The 12,668-nt window shown below is 55.6% G+C and overlaps 1 protein-coding gene across 4 annotated transcripts in view; it reads left to right on the top strand.

Moving 5' to 3' along the window:
* ZMIZ1 (zinc finger MIZ-type containing 1) overlaps positions 1–12,668 on the top strand; it is a 230,930-nt gene that overhangs the window by 44,048 nt on the left and 174,214 nt on the right. For all 4 annotated transcript variants that reach the window (XM_063102209.1, XM_063102210.1, XM_063102211.1 and 1 more), the window contains exon 2: positions 1,336–1,464. The gene's annotated coding sequence lies outside the window, so the exon portion shown is untranslated. The remainder of the gene's footprint in view (positions 1–1,335; positions 1,465–12,668) is intronic.

Genomic DNA, 12,668 nt, shown 5'->3' with positions numbered 1-12,668 from the left:
CGCCAAGGCCAGAAAATGGCAGGACTTCTTGAGGCCTCGTCTCCATAACTCACGAAGGTCACTTCACCAAATCTTATTGATCAAAACAGCCCAGACTCCACTTCTTGATAGAAAGAGCTGCAAAGTCTCTGCACACATTTCTGTGGAAGTGGAGTTGCTGGGTCAGGGTGCAGGCCATAGGGTGGGAGATGCTTTCAAACTTCTCCACAGTATTGGTAGGAGTGTATGCCTTACCTGCAGTCTTTGGGAGGCCCAGAGTGGGTGTCAGAAAGGCCCCCAAGCTGAAGATGGGCTGCAGGGCATCTCTGGCCCTGGGCAGCAGTGGAGACACTGGAAGGGGCTCCCTGTGGTGTCCCCTCTGCCAACCTCCTCGAGCCTCAAGCCTCCAGGCTATGGGAAGCAGGGCCATCAGCCCAGATGGCTTTGTTCTGTGATCTTTCCCGCTGCACTTTCCCACGCCCAGGGGCCTCCATTGCCTTCTTGCCCTTACCTAGAAGCTGCCTTCTGTGGCCAACCTGGCGCCCCCCCGCCCCCCGTCAGGGAAGCCAAGTGTCTGCGAACGCTGGTTCCTCATTTGTAAAATGGCAGAGAAAAGTATCAACCTCACCAAGCCTCTTTCCTTTCACCGACTGACCCCCATATTCTAGACTCTGATAGCGGGAAGGACACGGGAAGGCCTTGGGGATCTCAGCAGGCTTCCTGATTTCAGAGCACGTGACAGTTGGCCCATTTCGTTCAGTTTGTGCCATGAACACCTTCATTTGTCATTCATTCATTCATTCATTCATTCATCCATCCATCAAGCAGTCCCTGTGGCCCTTACTAACAAGCTCAGAGGAGAAAGAGATAAACTAGACCTCATTCTGATGTTGAGAAGCTCTGCCCAGAGGGGGAGACTGGTCTGTAGAAAGCCGAAGGAGACACAGTCACCATTGGGGAAATGAGCAAAGAAAGGAGGGGCAGGTCAGAGGGGGCTCCACAGAAGCATTTGAGCAGAGTCTTGAAAGCCAGTGGGGCTTCGAAAGACAGAGAAGTGGGGAAAAGAGCCCTGAGCAGGGCACCCAGCATGTGCCACGGCTGGGGGACTGGGAGGCTGGGAGCTGATGTGCGTGGCTGCTGCTGTGGTATGAGGCCCCTGGGGGCTCCAATATGAAGCTGAGGAGCTGTGCCTTTATGGGAGGGCATCATTCTGTTTCTAGGGTAGCTCCAGTTTGGTGGGCCAGCTCGGCTTTCCAGGAGATGGCCAGAGGGGCCTGGGCAGGCAGGCGAAGGGGTTAGGGGGCTGTCCGCAGGGTCAGGGCTTGGAGCTCACTGTCCCTCTCCTCTCACCTGCAGGATTTGCAGCGGCTGTGCTCTGATATAATAGAGCTGCTAGGACCAACGCCGTCCCCCACCCCGCAGCCTCCTCTCCCCTGACTCTCAGCAGCCTTGAATCCTGGTCTGGGTCGGCAAAGGCCTCGGCAGGTAAGCAGGATGGGCTGGCCCCAATGGGGCCATGATCTGTGGACGTGGGGCCACCCAGAGCAGGTGATGCTACTTTAGGCTCCTGGAGAGCTGGAAGGGAAGGGGCTTATTTCTCAGTTTTCACTTCTTCCTTGGCCTCTCCTCTCAGAGGAGGGCAGGTGGCCGGGCTGGAACAGTTGTCCCTGTCCTAAGTCAGGCAGTGCTATCGAAAGTGTGCTTTAGCCAGGTCCCTGTGGCTGCGTTGGAAAGGCCATCAGAAGGGCCCTGGCTGGAAGCTGTCCCACAGGCCCGGAGAGAGGTCAGAGAGCCTCAGCTAGGTCCAGAGTGAGAATCACAAGAGACTGAGGAAGGGACGTTGGCAGGATTTGTAACTGGCTGGTGGTAGGGCTCAAGGTTAGGAAAGCTACCCTGATGTGGGGTGGGGGTTGATGTTGGAATTCTGAGTGGGGTTGGGGAGCTTAAGCTCGAGGAAGGCTCCCTGGAGGAGGTGGAGCAGATTGTGGCCCAGAATGTCTCTGAGAGGGCTGAGATTTTCATAAGGAAGAAGACGACTTGTGTGGCATTATAGTTACACTTGGGCCTGATATTCTCATTTAGAGTATAGAGACATACAAGCACCCTCACGTATGGACCCTGAGAACTCTCTCAACCCACACTCAGAGCTGTGCACACACACACCTGTACACGCATGCTCATGTACACAGACATATGTGGTGCTCATAACTGTGTGCTTGCAAACACGCCCATGCATGCCAAGGATACACAGATGCGCATGCACGAATAACATACATAAATGGTTGTGTGTGCACAGATACATACACAGACATACAAATATATGCTCTCTCACATACGTATATACACAGACATTACTCTCACCTGCCACACATGTGCACACAGATGCACTTGCATGCACATACATGCTCATAGACACACATTCACAAACGTGTTTTTGCACTGCATACAGATACATAGGCACAAGCTCACAGCATTCACACATACACACAGGGCAGCGCGCACATGCGTACACAGGAGAGATGTTTACCAAGGAGAAGGAACAGTTCAGGAGTTGACATCTTCTCACCTACAAAAGCTTCCAGAAGCTCCTGGGGCATTGGGCAGCTCGGGCCAAGGCAGAGCCATAGCTCTGTTTGTGTGTATGTTGGGGAGAGTGACTGTCAGGGTTTGAGGGCCAGCCATGTGACTGACCGTGAACAAGCCCTATTCACTCTGGACCTTGGCTTCCTCATCTGGAAACAGGAGCAGTCACCACTTGCCTCCCATAGGGTGGTCTTGAGGATTGGAAACCACCCATGCAGGCTGGTGAGAAAGAACAGTTTCTGGCACTCTTCAGGGTTTCAGCCAATTGGAGCTGTTATTATCATTTGAAGAAAAGAGGTTATGGGTGGAGTGGGGTGCTGTGGGTATTGCCATGGGATATCTGTGGGGCTCTATTTGTGTTCCTCATCCCCTGGAGACTCCATCCTGGCTTCCTGGGGCCTGTGCACCCTCTGAATCATGGGCCTTCTCCCAGGTAATGGGGTCTGTATCACCCCTGGGCCCTCCCCATCTGCACATCGCTTGTTGACTCCCAGGGTGTTAGGGGTCTGTGGTGCCCATCTCTGGTACACCAACCATGTTAGAGTCCCTGTCACATTGCCTGCATGAGCTCTATAAATCCCCGCAAGAAGCCTGAGAGGGAGCCTTACTGAACAGTTTCCAGATGAGGAAACTGAGGCACAGTGAGGGGTAGGTGAGGTTTTCAAGGACCCCTGCTCATAGGTGTTGGAGCTAGGCTTCAGATCCAGGCCGCTGGGTGCCAGAGTTTATGCTCTTTTCCCCAGTGACCTCTCTTCAGGGGTAGGTCATCTCATGCCTACTTTGCAGATGAGGACACCGAGGCTCAGAGAGGATAGCGCCATGGCCAGGAAGTGGCAGAACCAGAATTGGGTGCTTATTATCCACACTGTACCCCCACATTCAAGACTTTCTCTTCCTTCCCCTCCCTCCTTCCCAGCAGGACCCCTCCATGTTGGAGAGAGTTCCCAAGGCGGCTGCTGGGATTATCCGGGCTTTTAGTCCTGGCCCAGTATGCCCAGGCATGTTGCCATTTTCTTGAAATAAAAAGGTGGGTTGTTCTCTGGGGCCTGCTATCTAGCATGATCTAGTAACTACCTCTTTGAAACCCCTTTGTAAAGTGTCCTTAGGATTGTCCTTTGCAAACTTGGCCAGCAAGAAGTTCTGGGGTACCCAAGAGACCTGGAGGAGCCCTCGGCCTGGGGGCAGGGAGGCACTTTAACCTGCTGGCACTTTAGCAGCAGGCTCTTTAACCTGCTGAAATGTCGGGTGGGGGACCACAGCACAGAGAGGTAGGGTCAGTGTTGGAGAAGGAAAACGGGGAAGGATCTCCAGGAGGTGACATTTAAGCTGGGCCTTTGAAAAAGAGGAGACATGTACTGGGTTGATGTGGAGGAAATAGGAAGACCAAGCAGAGGGCCAGTTCCAGCAAAGTCCCAGAGAAGTCAAAGTTCATGCACAGCCTTCACACCTGTACCCAACAGTGCCCATCAGAATCTCCTAGAATCAGGACCGATACAGAATTTGCAGGGCCCAGTGCAAAACGAAAATGTGCAGTCCATTGTTCCCAGATTATTAAGGATTTCAAGATGGCAACAGTACAGTAGGGTCCTTCTAAGCTTGGGGCCCTGTGCAACTGCCCATGAAGCTAGCCCTGCCCAGCATAAGTGCAGCAATCATAGGATTAAGTACAAAGAACCAAGTTCATGTGTAGGCTCCACCAGTTACTTACTGGCCTGGTGACCTTGGGCAAACCCCCTTCACCTCTGTGAGCCTCGTCTGCCCATGGGAGTGGTGGTGCCCTCCTCCCTGCACCAGGAAGCTCTGCAGGGGCAACATCCAGCTTGTCCCAAGCAGTCTGGGACAGAGGCTTCCGTTAGGGTGGGATTGCAGCCCCTTCCATCAGATAGTGGTATTCAGGCTCCCTGACCTGCTCCTGTTTACCTTCCAGCCCTGTCCCTGCATACCTGGTGGCCTGGTTTTTTGTGCTTTTCCAAATCCACCAGGCTGGGCAGTGGGGGGTAGAGGGAGTCTGCTCTGTGTTTTACCTACAGTGCCCTCTGACTGAACTGCTCCTTGCCCACCCATCCATCTCTGTTTGGCAAACTCACTCCTGCAGGTCAGATGCCATGGAGCTTTCTCCGACCCGAGACCCTGCCTCCTGACCTTTGCTCTGTGACCCCTCCAGTAGCTGCAATGAACTCTTGCACTGTAGAGTTCTCTCCAGTGTGCAAAGCTCCTTCACACGCCATCAGACTCTTGAGAGAGTCCTTGAAAGGCCCCGTTCCCATTTGCTGGATAGTAAAACAGACTCTGAGGTGCAACACCCACCCCAAGCTCCTGAGCTGAGGTCAGGCCAACAGCAGGCAGAGATATATACAGTGGCAGCAGAGGGTGGCACCTGGGCCGCACCCTAGACAGCTTCATCTTGCAGCATTCTGGGATATGGCTCTCCCCTCCTGGTAAAGAGCTCCAGCCCCTGGTCCAGGAGCGGTGACTGGCTTGCTGAAGAGTGCCCAGTGGATCCTGGAGATCTGACCAGCTAGAGTAGGCAGGACCTCAACCTACTCTTCCCTGAGGGTGCGATGGCCCAGTTCACACAGCCAGGAGGACCGGAGCCAGGTGTGTGTGGCTCTGAAGCATGGGCAAGTCCCACATCAGGCAGAGATGAGAAGGCCCGAGCTGGCTTGGGTTGTAACAGCCAGTGAGGGCTGGACACAGATGAGATGCTGTCACATGAGGGGCAGGAAAAACTGTCCCATACGAAAGGCACTCAAGACACTCTTGGTGGGTGGATGTACAGGACACCACTGTGATTAGGCTTTGGGGATTTCCAGCTCTGCCACTTCTTTCTTTGTGGCTTGAGATTAGTGACTCAGCCTCTCTGTCCCATTTCCTCATCTCTACAGTAGGGAGAACAGTAGAGCCTGCCTCACTGAGGTGTGAGGAGCCCAGTGAAGTAGGCTGTGTAAATCCACACAGCAGTGCCCAGCTGTGGCTAGCACTCTACAGCGTGTGGATCGATGGGGCTGCACATGGAGGAGAGGGATGGGGCCGGCCCCAGGGCCGGGCACACGGGAGGGCTTTACTGAGGAGAGGCAGAGTTGCTGGTCATTTAAGAAAAAATGTAGGGGGAGAGCAGGGATTGGGGTTGGGCTGGATTTGGGCAGATACCTGGGGTGACGGCCACACCTTCGCCCTTGCCAGCCCCTGCAGCCTCTGGCGTGTGGCTCATGATGCCAGCATGCACACCTTCAGCTGTCAGCCAGCAGACTTCCCGGCTGGCTGCAAAGACCTCGAATGTCAAGCCCAGCTCACAGTGGGCCTGGCTGTGGCCCAGCCTGTGGTCACACAGAGCTGGGATTCCAGGGTCTGCATATGGTGTGCTCGTCACTCTCCGGCACCAGCTGAGAATGCACACACACCTTCACCCCCTCCTCTGCTTGGAATTTGTTGCCTGCAGCCTAGGCCCCTCCACCCCCCAGCCTTTGCAGCCTGCCCTGACCCTGCAACCCCTATCCTAGCCTGGGGCTAGAAATAGTCTGCCGCCCATGGCTCATTCCTGCCCAAGATGGGACACCCCTCTGAGTCAGCAGGGCAAGGCTGCTGTCCTGGTAAGCCCTCTGAGCAGGACTTTCATTCAAGCCTCAGTCTCACCAAGCCTCAGTCTCATCATAGACTTGCTGTGTGACCTTGAACAAGTCACTGCCCCTCTCTGAGCAGCTGTTTATTGGTCTGTAAAACCAAAAGATTGGGATGGATTGGGGGTCACAAACTGCAGTCTTCAAAGGCACCAACAACCCAGTTAAGCTGGGATTGTCCTGCTGTGCAGCTGAGGAAACTTGAAGCACAGAGAGGTTAAGAAACTTACTCAGGTTCACAGAGTTATTGGTGGAACTGAGATTCAGCCCTGTTTTATCTGACACCGTAATATGTGTTTTCCCCATGACATCAAACTGCCTCTCATAGGTACTTGTGTGTTTTCTGGGTGATGCATTTACCCCATCAGCCAGGGGGTGTGGAACACTTCCTTGGACTCTAGCAACATGCTAGGCACTGGCATCCAAAAAATGAATCACATCTGAAGAGCCAGGTGAGCACAGCCCAAGGTCCGGGTAGAGGTCTGTAGTGCAGAGTTGCCAGGTGAGTGCCCAGCAAGGGCAAGGCAGGTGAAGGCAGTAGGAGCCACAAGGAGCGGGTCTTCCCTGATGCTGGAGGAGGCATCCAGGGTGGACTCTCTGGAGAAGGGGGAAGGCAAGCTGTATTTCTACACAGAGGAGTAGAGGCACAGGGTCTTCCTGGGGTCTCCGCATGACTTGTGGTGGGGGGTGAGTCAGGATAGTCCAGCTGGAGAGGAGGATTCATTTAGCTGCAGCTGGAAGCAGGAGTGAAGGCAGCTCCCAAGGGCCTTGAAGTCTAGGCCACAGAGTTTGACCTTGATCCTGCAGGGAGTGGGGAGCCAAAAGGGACTGTGGAGCAGTGACAGCTCCTCCGTGAAAACCAAGAGGGCTGGTCTCAGCCTACACACTGGGTCAAGGGTGAGCAGGGGTGGTCCAGGCTGAGAGTCAGCTCATCCAGAGACTATGTCAGCAGGAAGAGCAGGCCGGGGGCTTGTCTGCTGCAGTTGGCCACACCTCTGGGCTCCACCAGTTCCTCTTCAGCAACCTAGGCACCTCTCTTGGGCCGGGGGCTGGAGCTCTTTAACAGGAGGGAAGAGCCAGTCTTCCCAATTGCTGCAAGATGAAGCTGTCTAGGATGGAATCAGGTGCCACCCTCTGCCGCCACCATCTGCACACCCCTCCACACCCACCCATGGGCATGACCTCAGCTCAGGAGTTTGGGGTAGGTGTTGCTTACTGACATGGTGGGATCAGAGACCCCAGAGACCAGCCCAGGGACGCACAGCATCATCATGACAGGAACAGCTGGCCGGCGGGCAGCTCAGCCAGGCGGCATCCTTACCAAGGGGGTGGGCCTGGGTCTTCCTCTGGCTCTCTGAGAGTCCTGTGGCTGCTACTTACTGCGGGGACTTTCTCCTCCTGTTGAGGTTAGTTCACCGCACTCTCCCTGAGCTCCAGAGTGTGTCTCCCTTTGGTCCATGAGCCACACACCCAAGCCACACACTTGGGGTGGAGGACAGCCTTGCCCATGTCCTGGGTCCCTGTGTCCAAAGCCTCAGTGACCTCACAGCGAGGCAGCAGGCAGTGGGTGGGGCTGCAGGGGCGGCGTCTCCATTGGACCCATAACAAGCCTGCAGCCTCTCATGGGGGGAGGATTGGCCTTTAGAAATCATTTGGCCCTCCCCCCCTCATGGCATAGATGGGAAAACAAGCCCAGAGATGGGAGGGTACACCCCAGAGTAACACAGTGTGGGGCTCCAGGCTTTCAACTGGGCACGCTGCCGCCCTAAACTGCTTTGGCTGCGTGGCGGGTGTAGAAGCTGGCAGGGGCGGAGATCAGTAGCCGTGGTGATAGGAGCATTGTGTTTGCAGAAGGGCAGGCTGACTCCCAAGAGTCTGGGAGCACAGAGAGCAGGGGTAGGGCATTCTGGGGAGGGATGGTGGTCCCCCGGACCTGGGACTGAGGATTGCACAAGACGCCCTCAGACCTGGCTCCATTCCACCTCCTGCAGTCTCCGCCTCCTGCTGCAGCCTGCTCCCATGAGGGCTTCTCCTCCCATCTGCCTACCAGATAGCCCCGTGAGGCCTGGGGTTGCAGGTCCAGTGGTCAGGGGCTGAGACAATACCGTGGAGCCAGGGCCCGATTTGAGAGCTGACAAGGCGCAAGGGGGTGAAGAAGGAAAGTGGACTCAGGAAATCAGGGCCACCTGTTTCCCTCCTCAGCCCCCTTCACCAAGTGACAGTGGAGTGACCCGCCAGCCTGCAGTCTGGGGGGCCACTGGCCACAAGGCAGCATCAGGGTACCTAGGGCAAGGGTCTAGGGGCTCAGAGGGACTTGAGGGTCAGGAAGGGCTTCCTGGAGGAGGTGGAGCTACAGCTGAGCCCTGAAGAATGAACCATTCTGCAACCTGAACTGAAAGTATCCTGAGCAAAGGGAATAGCTGGGCCAAGGCCCCAAGCCAGGCGCATTGGGGGGCAGATCAGTGGGGCCCGTGGAGGGCTGAGACTGGGCAGTGGAAGAAATGAGGTTTGGGATGCCCCCTGGAGGCCAGATGACAGAAGAAGAAGTTTGTACTTTGCTTCTAACTTGCTAAATGTTCCTGAGCAGGTCACTGCCCCACTTTTGTGCCTCAGTTTCCCTCAGATCTCCACTGAGCTTGAGGCACTGGGAGCTACAGCGGGCAGTGCCTCAGTGGATAGCTGTGCACCAGGGAGAAGCTAGTGCTGGGATTCTAGGCTGAGGGCAGGACAGGGCTCCCTGGGTGTTGGTGGGCTGCTGGTGAGGAAGCTGCTGCTGGACCCAGAGCTTCTTTCTGGCTGGTGAGAGTTGTCCTAAGATTCGCTGGGTTTGCCAGCTGGACTAGCCTGAGAGGACAGGGGATTAGCCCCTGGGGCAGATCCACCTATGGGCTAAGGAGCTGGCTCCCAGGATGGACCTCCAGAGCTGAGGGTTTGGGGACTGGACTGAAAGACGGGCTTCCCCTCTCCTTCCTGTGACTGACTGCCTCCTTCCCCCTTCCGCCTCCTTCCCTCTGGCTGCAGGTGGGGGGTGGGGGTGGGGGGATGGTCCTCTACAAGGCTGTGGCTGGCTCAGACCCTGACGCAGAGGAGGTGCCTTTCTGAGCTTCTCTTGCTGGTGCCAGGCCTGCAATCTGCTGCATGCGTGGTGGGTACCCAGTGCCCTCTGCAGGTGGGCCCTCCCTGCAGCCCTGGGCTCAGCTCAGTTTGTGTTTGTTGAGCCTCTGCTGACCTGCAGTGGCCTCACCCTCACCTCTCTCCTATCAGCAGAGCAGCAGGCACAGGCTCCTTGGACTCCGAGTCACTGGGATTGCACAAAGCCCCTCCAGAAGTTTGCACAGCAGTCAGCTCAGGCCTTGTCAGCTTGGGGCTGGCCCAGGTTCCTGCTTGGGAAACCCAATATTCTTTTCTAGAATAATACAGCAGCCACCTCACAGTAGAGGGTGGCGAACCTCCCTTATCTCAAAGCCTCTTCATAACCCCAGACTGCTGTCATCCTCATCGTATCAGGTGGGCTTAGGGAGTCCCGTTTTGCAGAGGGAGTAACTAGAGTTACAGAGGAGAAGGCATGAGACTTGGCCAGGAACATACAGCCAAGCCAGGACTCTAACCCAAGATCTAGGACCCTGGTCAGGACCCTTTTTGGACCAAGCCAGTGTTCCCTGCTGAGGGTCATGAGGCAGATGAGTCAGGGGAGGAGGTCATTGACCAGAGCTGCTGGGGGGTGAGCAGGAGGCCAGAGGCCCTAATTCACTGTCTTTTCTCCTTGGTTCCAGTGCTTTAATTGGCTGGGTCTGCCAGTGGCACTGACATTTACCTGGTGGGAAGGAAGGCCTCATCCCTCTTGAATAGAGATGCTAAAAATAACCAGGCCCAGCTTCCCAGGGACCCTGCCCAGTCAGCACCTGTCTGCCCGGCTTAGCGACCTTTTTCCTGGGTGCTGGAAGCTAATTGCTTTGCAAGCATGCAGTGTCTTGTGCTGAGGACTTTCCAGGGGTTGGAACAGGAGTCAGGAGTGGCATTGCATGCTTAGCTTCTGAGTCTGAAGAGGGTCTCTGCAAGGCAGACCTCCCAGGTATCAGGGCCATGGGCCCCTGCCTGAACCCTGACCTCCCTTCCCCTTTTCTTCCTGGGTGCAGTACCTGTCCAGGTTGGCCGCCCTCTCCTGGGGACTTGGGCCCCTTCCTTGAGCTGCCAGACTTTCTCCTGGGCTACCTAGGCTGTAAGAGAGGGGGCTGTGCCCCTTGTCTCCTACTTGGAGTTATCTGGTGCTCACCTCCCATCCTGCACCATGCCTGGCCCAGGCATGCACACAGTGGGGCCTCCTGCCCTCACTCTTCTTGTTCAACCAGCAACTGAGAAGAGCCAGACTTTGGAGCTGGACACATCTAAATCTGGTTGTGCAGACTTGGTATATACATGAGCCTCTATATTCTCATCTCTGAAATGGGCATCATAATCTGACCTTGTAGTGTTGTTGCAAGAATGAGTTGAGGCAAGGTGCAAAAAATTCCCAGTGGAGAGCTGAGCCCCAGAGCCAGGAGGAGGTGTGTGTGCACCTGGGGGCTTTCCTCTCTCTTGCCCATTCCCTGTGCACCTCGAGCAGCTGCCGTGCCTGCCCAGCCTGTGTGTTTGGCTAGTTCTTGCCCTAGGTCAGTGTGAGCAGAAGCATGTTGACATTGGCCTACATACCCCTGGCTTGGGGGTCAGACTAGTGGAAATAAAAGTGGTTTTCTAGGCTCTGTACTTGTCCGCTGTGAGAGCATGGGCAATGGCTGAGCCCCTCCACAGCTCGATTTCCTCATCTGAAAATGGGGATGATAGTGGTCCCTGCCTCATAAGTATTGTAAGGATTAAATTAGCAGCGTATATACAGGACTTAGAAGAGTGTCTGATACAGGGTAAGTACTTGGTGCATCTTGGCTGGTACTCGCAGTAGTAAGACTAGTAGCAGTTGGGAGTAATAACAGCAGCCACCTGCCGTTTGTTGAATGGTTAGTGTCAGATGTTATGTCAGATGCTAAGCACTTTACATATGTTATTGATTCAACCCTCCCGACAACCATACACAAGGTGTAAGCTCTAAGTTCCAAAGGAGGAAACTGAGGCCCAGAGAAGTCACACACAGCCTGAAAGTGGTAGAACTGAAAACCGGAATTCAGAATTAGCCCTGCTAGGGTGACTAACCATTGGGTTTGCCTGGGACTGTCCCTGTTTCAGCATTGCAAGTTCTGCATCTCAGAAACCTCTCACTTCCGGGCATACGGGGGTGTTAAACACGCTAGCCTTGTATGAATCCACCAGCGCCATTCCTAAGCCCACTCCCCTTGTTAGCTCAGGGGCTTGCTGGTGTGGTCTGGGCTTGGCCCCTTCCCACATCTGGTAGGCCCCTCTCCTAGCCAGATCCTTGCTCGTCCTTGCCCAAGGCCTGGCTCTAGTCTTCTGCCCCCAGCTCCTTCCCTTCCTCCCCTCTGCCAGCCGGAGGGGTATGGCTCATGCCTGGTGGGCTCCCCATGCCTTCAGTTAGCTGCTGGACCCTGGACTGCTCCTCACCAGGCCTCAGTCTCCCCCATTTGCACCAAGGGCTTTGACAGTCTGCTCCCAGCTTTCTAGAGACACACTGGAAACCTCTTCCTTAAAAGAGGGAGGGCAGAGTGAGCCTCTGCCCCAGCCCCAGCATGGCTGGCAGGGGAGAGTGCACTGGCCCTTCCGATGCATTGATGTACTGCACTGCTGACAAAGGAAAAAGGTCAGCAGGGGGACAGAGTGGAGTTGGTGGCGGCCTGCTGGCTCTCAGTGCCCTCCCCCAGGAGAAGGAGGGGAGGGGCTCAGTGCTCCCTGGGGTCCTGGGTCAATTCTTATTGATGCAGGCTGCTGCCGTTTCAGTGAGGCTGGACATCCAAGCCCCCAGAGGGCTGGAGGAGATGCCTGGGTCAACTTTGACACCTCCCTCTCCCATACCCCCACATCCAGCCGTCGAATCAACCCACTTAACCATCTTTGTGTCTGTGCACCCCTCACCCTCCTACTCCTGCTGGCAATCAAGCCTCACCATCTTCCTGCCTCTAAACCACCGAACCCTTCCCAGCCCTCCGCTGTCCTCTCTGGCCTCCCATTGTCACCAGGAATGAAGTCCAAATTCCAAGGCTGATGCGAAGGCCCCTCCTGGCTCAGTGAGGCTGTCCAGAGTTACTAGGCCTTCCCCAAGGACTTCAGCCTATCTGTGCCTCCCACCCCCATACTCCAAGATTTTAGGGGGGCATGGGGACACCCTGAGTGCCAAGCCAAGCTCTGTTCTCAGCTAGTGCAGGGCTGAGCCCACAGTGGAGCCTGGGACTAGGATACCGCCTCAATGCATGTCCCACGCCATCCCCTTCTCAAACACTCCCTCTTGAGCTGCCACTGTGAAATCACCCAGTGCATCTCATGCCCAGCTCTCAGAGAGCAGGAACTATTTGTGTCCCCAGCTCACCCAGAGGCCATGCCCTGATG

Source organism: Cynocephalus volans, chromosome 7 (genome assembly GCF_027409185.1).
Source record: "Cynocephalus volans isolate mCynVol1 chromosome 7, mCynVol1.pri, whole genome shotgun sequence".
Taxonomy (NCBI): domain Eukaryota; kingdom Metazoa; phylum Chordata; class Mammalia; order Dermoptera; family Cynocephalidae; genus Cynocephalus; species Cynocephalus volans.
The sequence above is the reverse complement of the archived record's forward strand: the minus strand, read 5'-3'. Positions and strand labels throughout refer to the sequence as shown.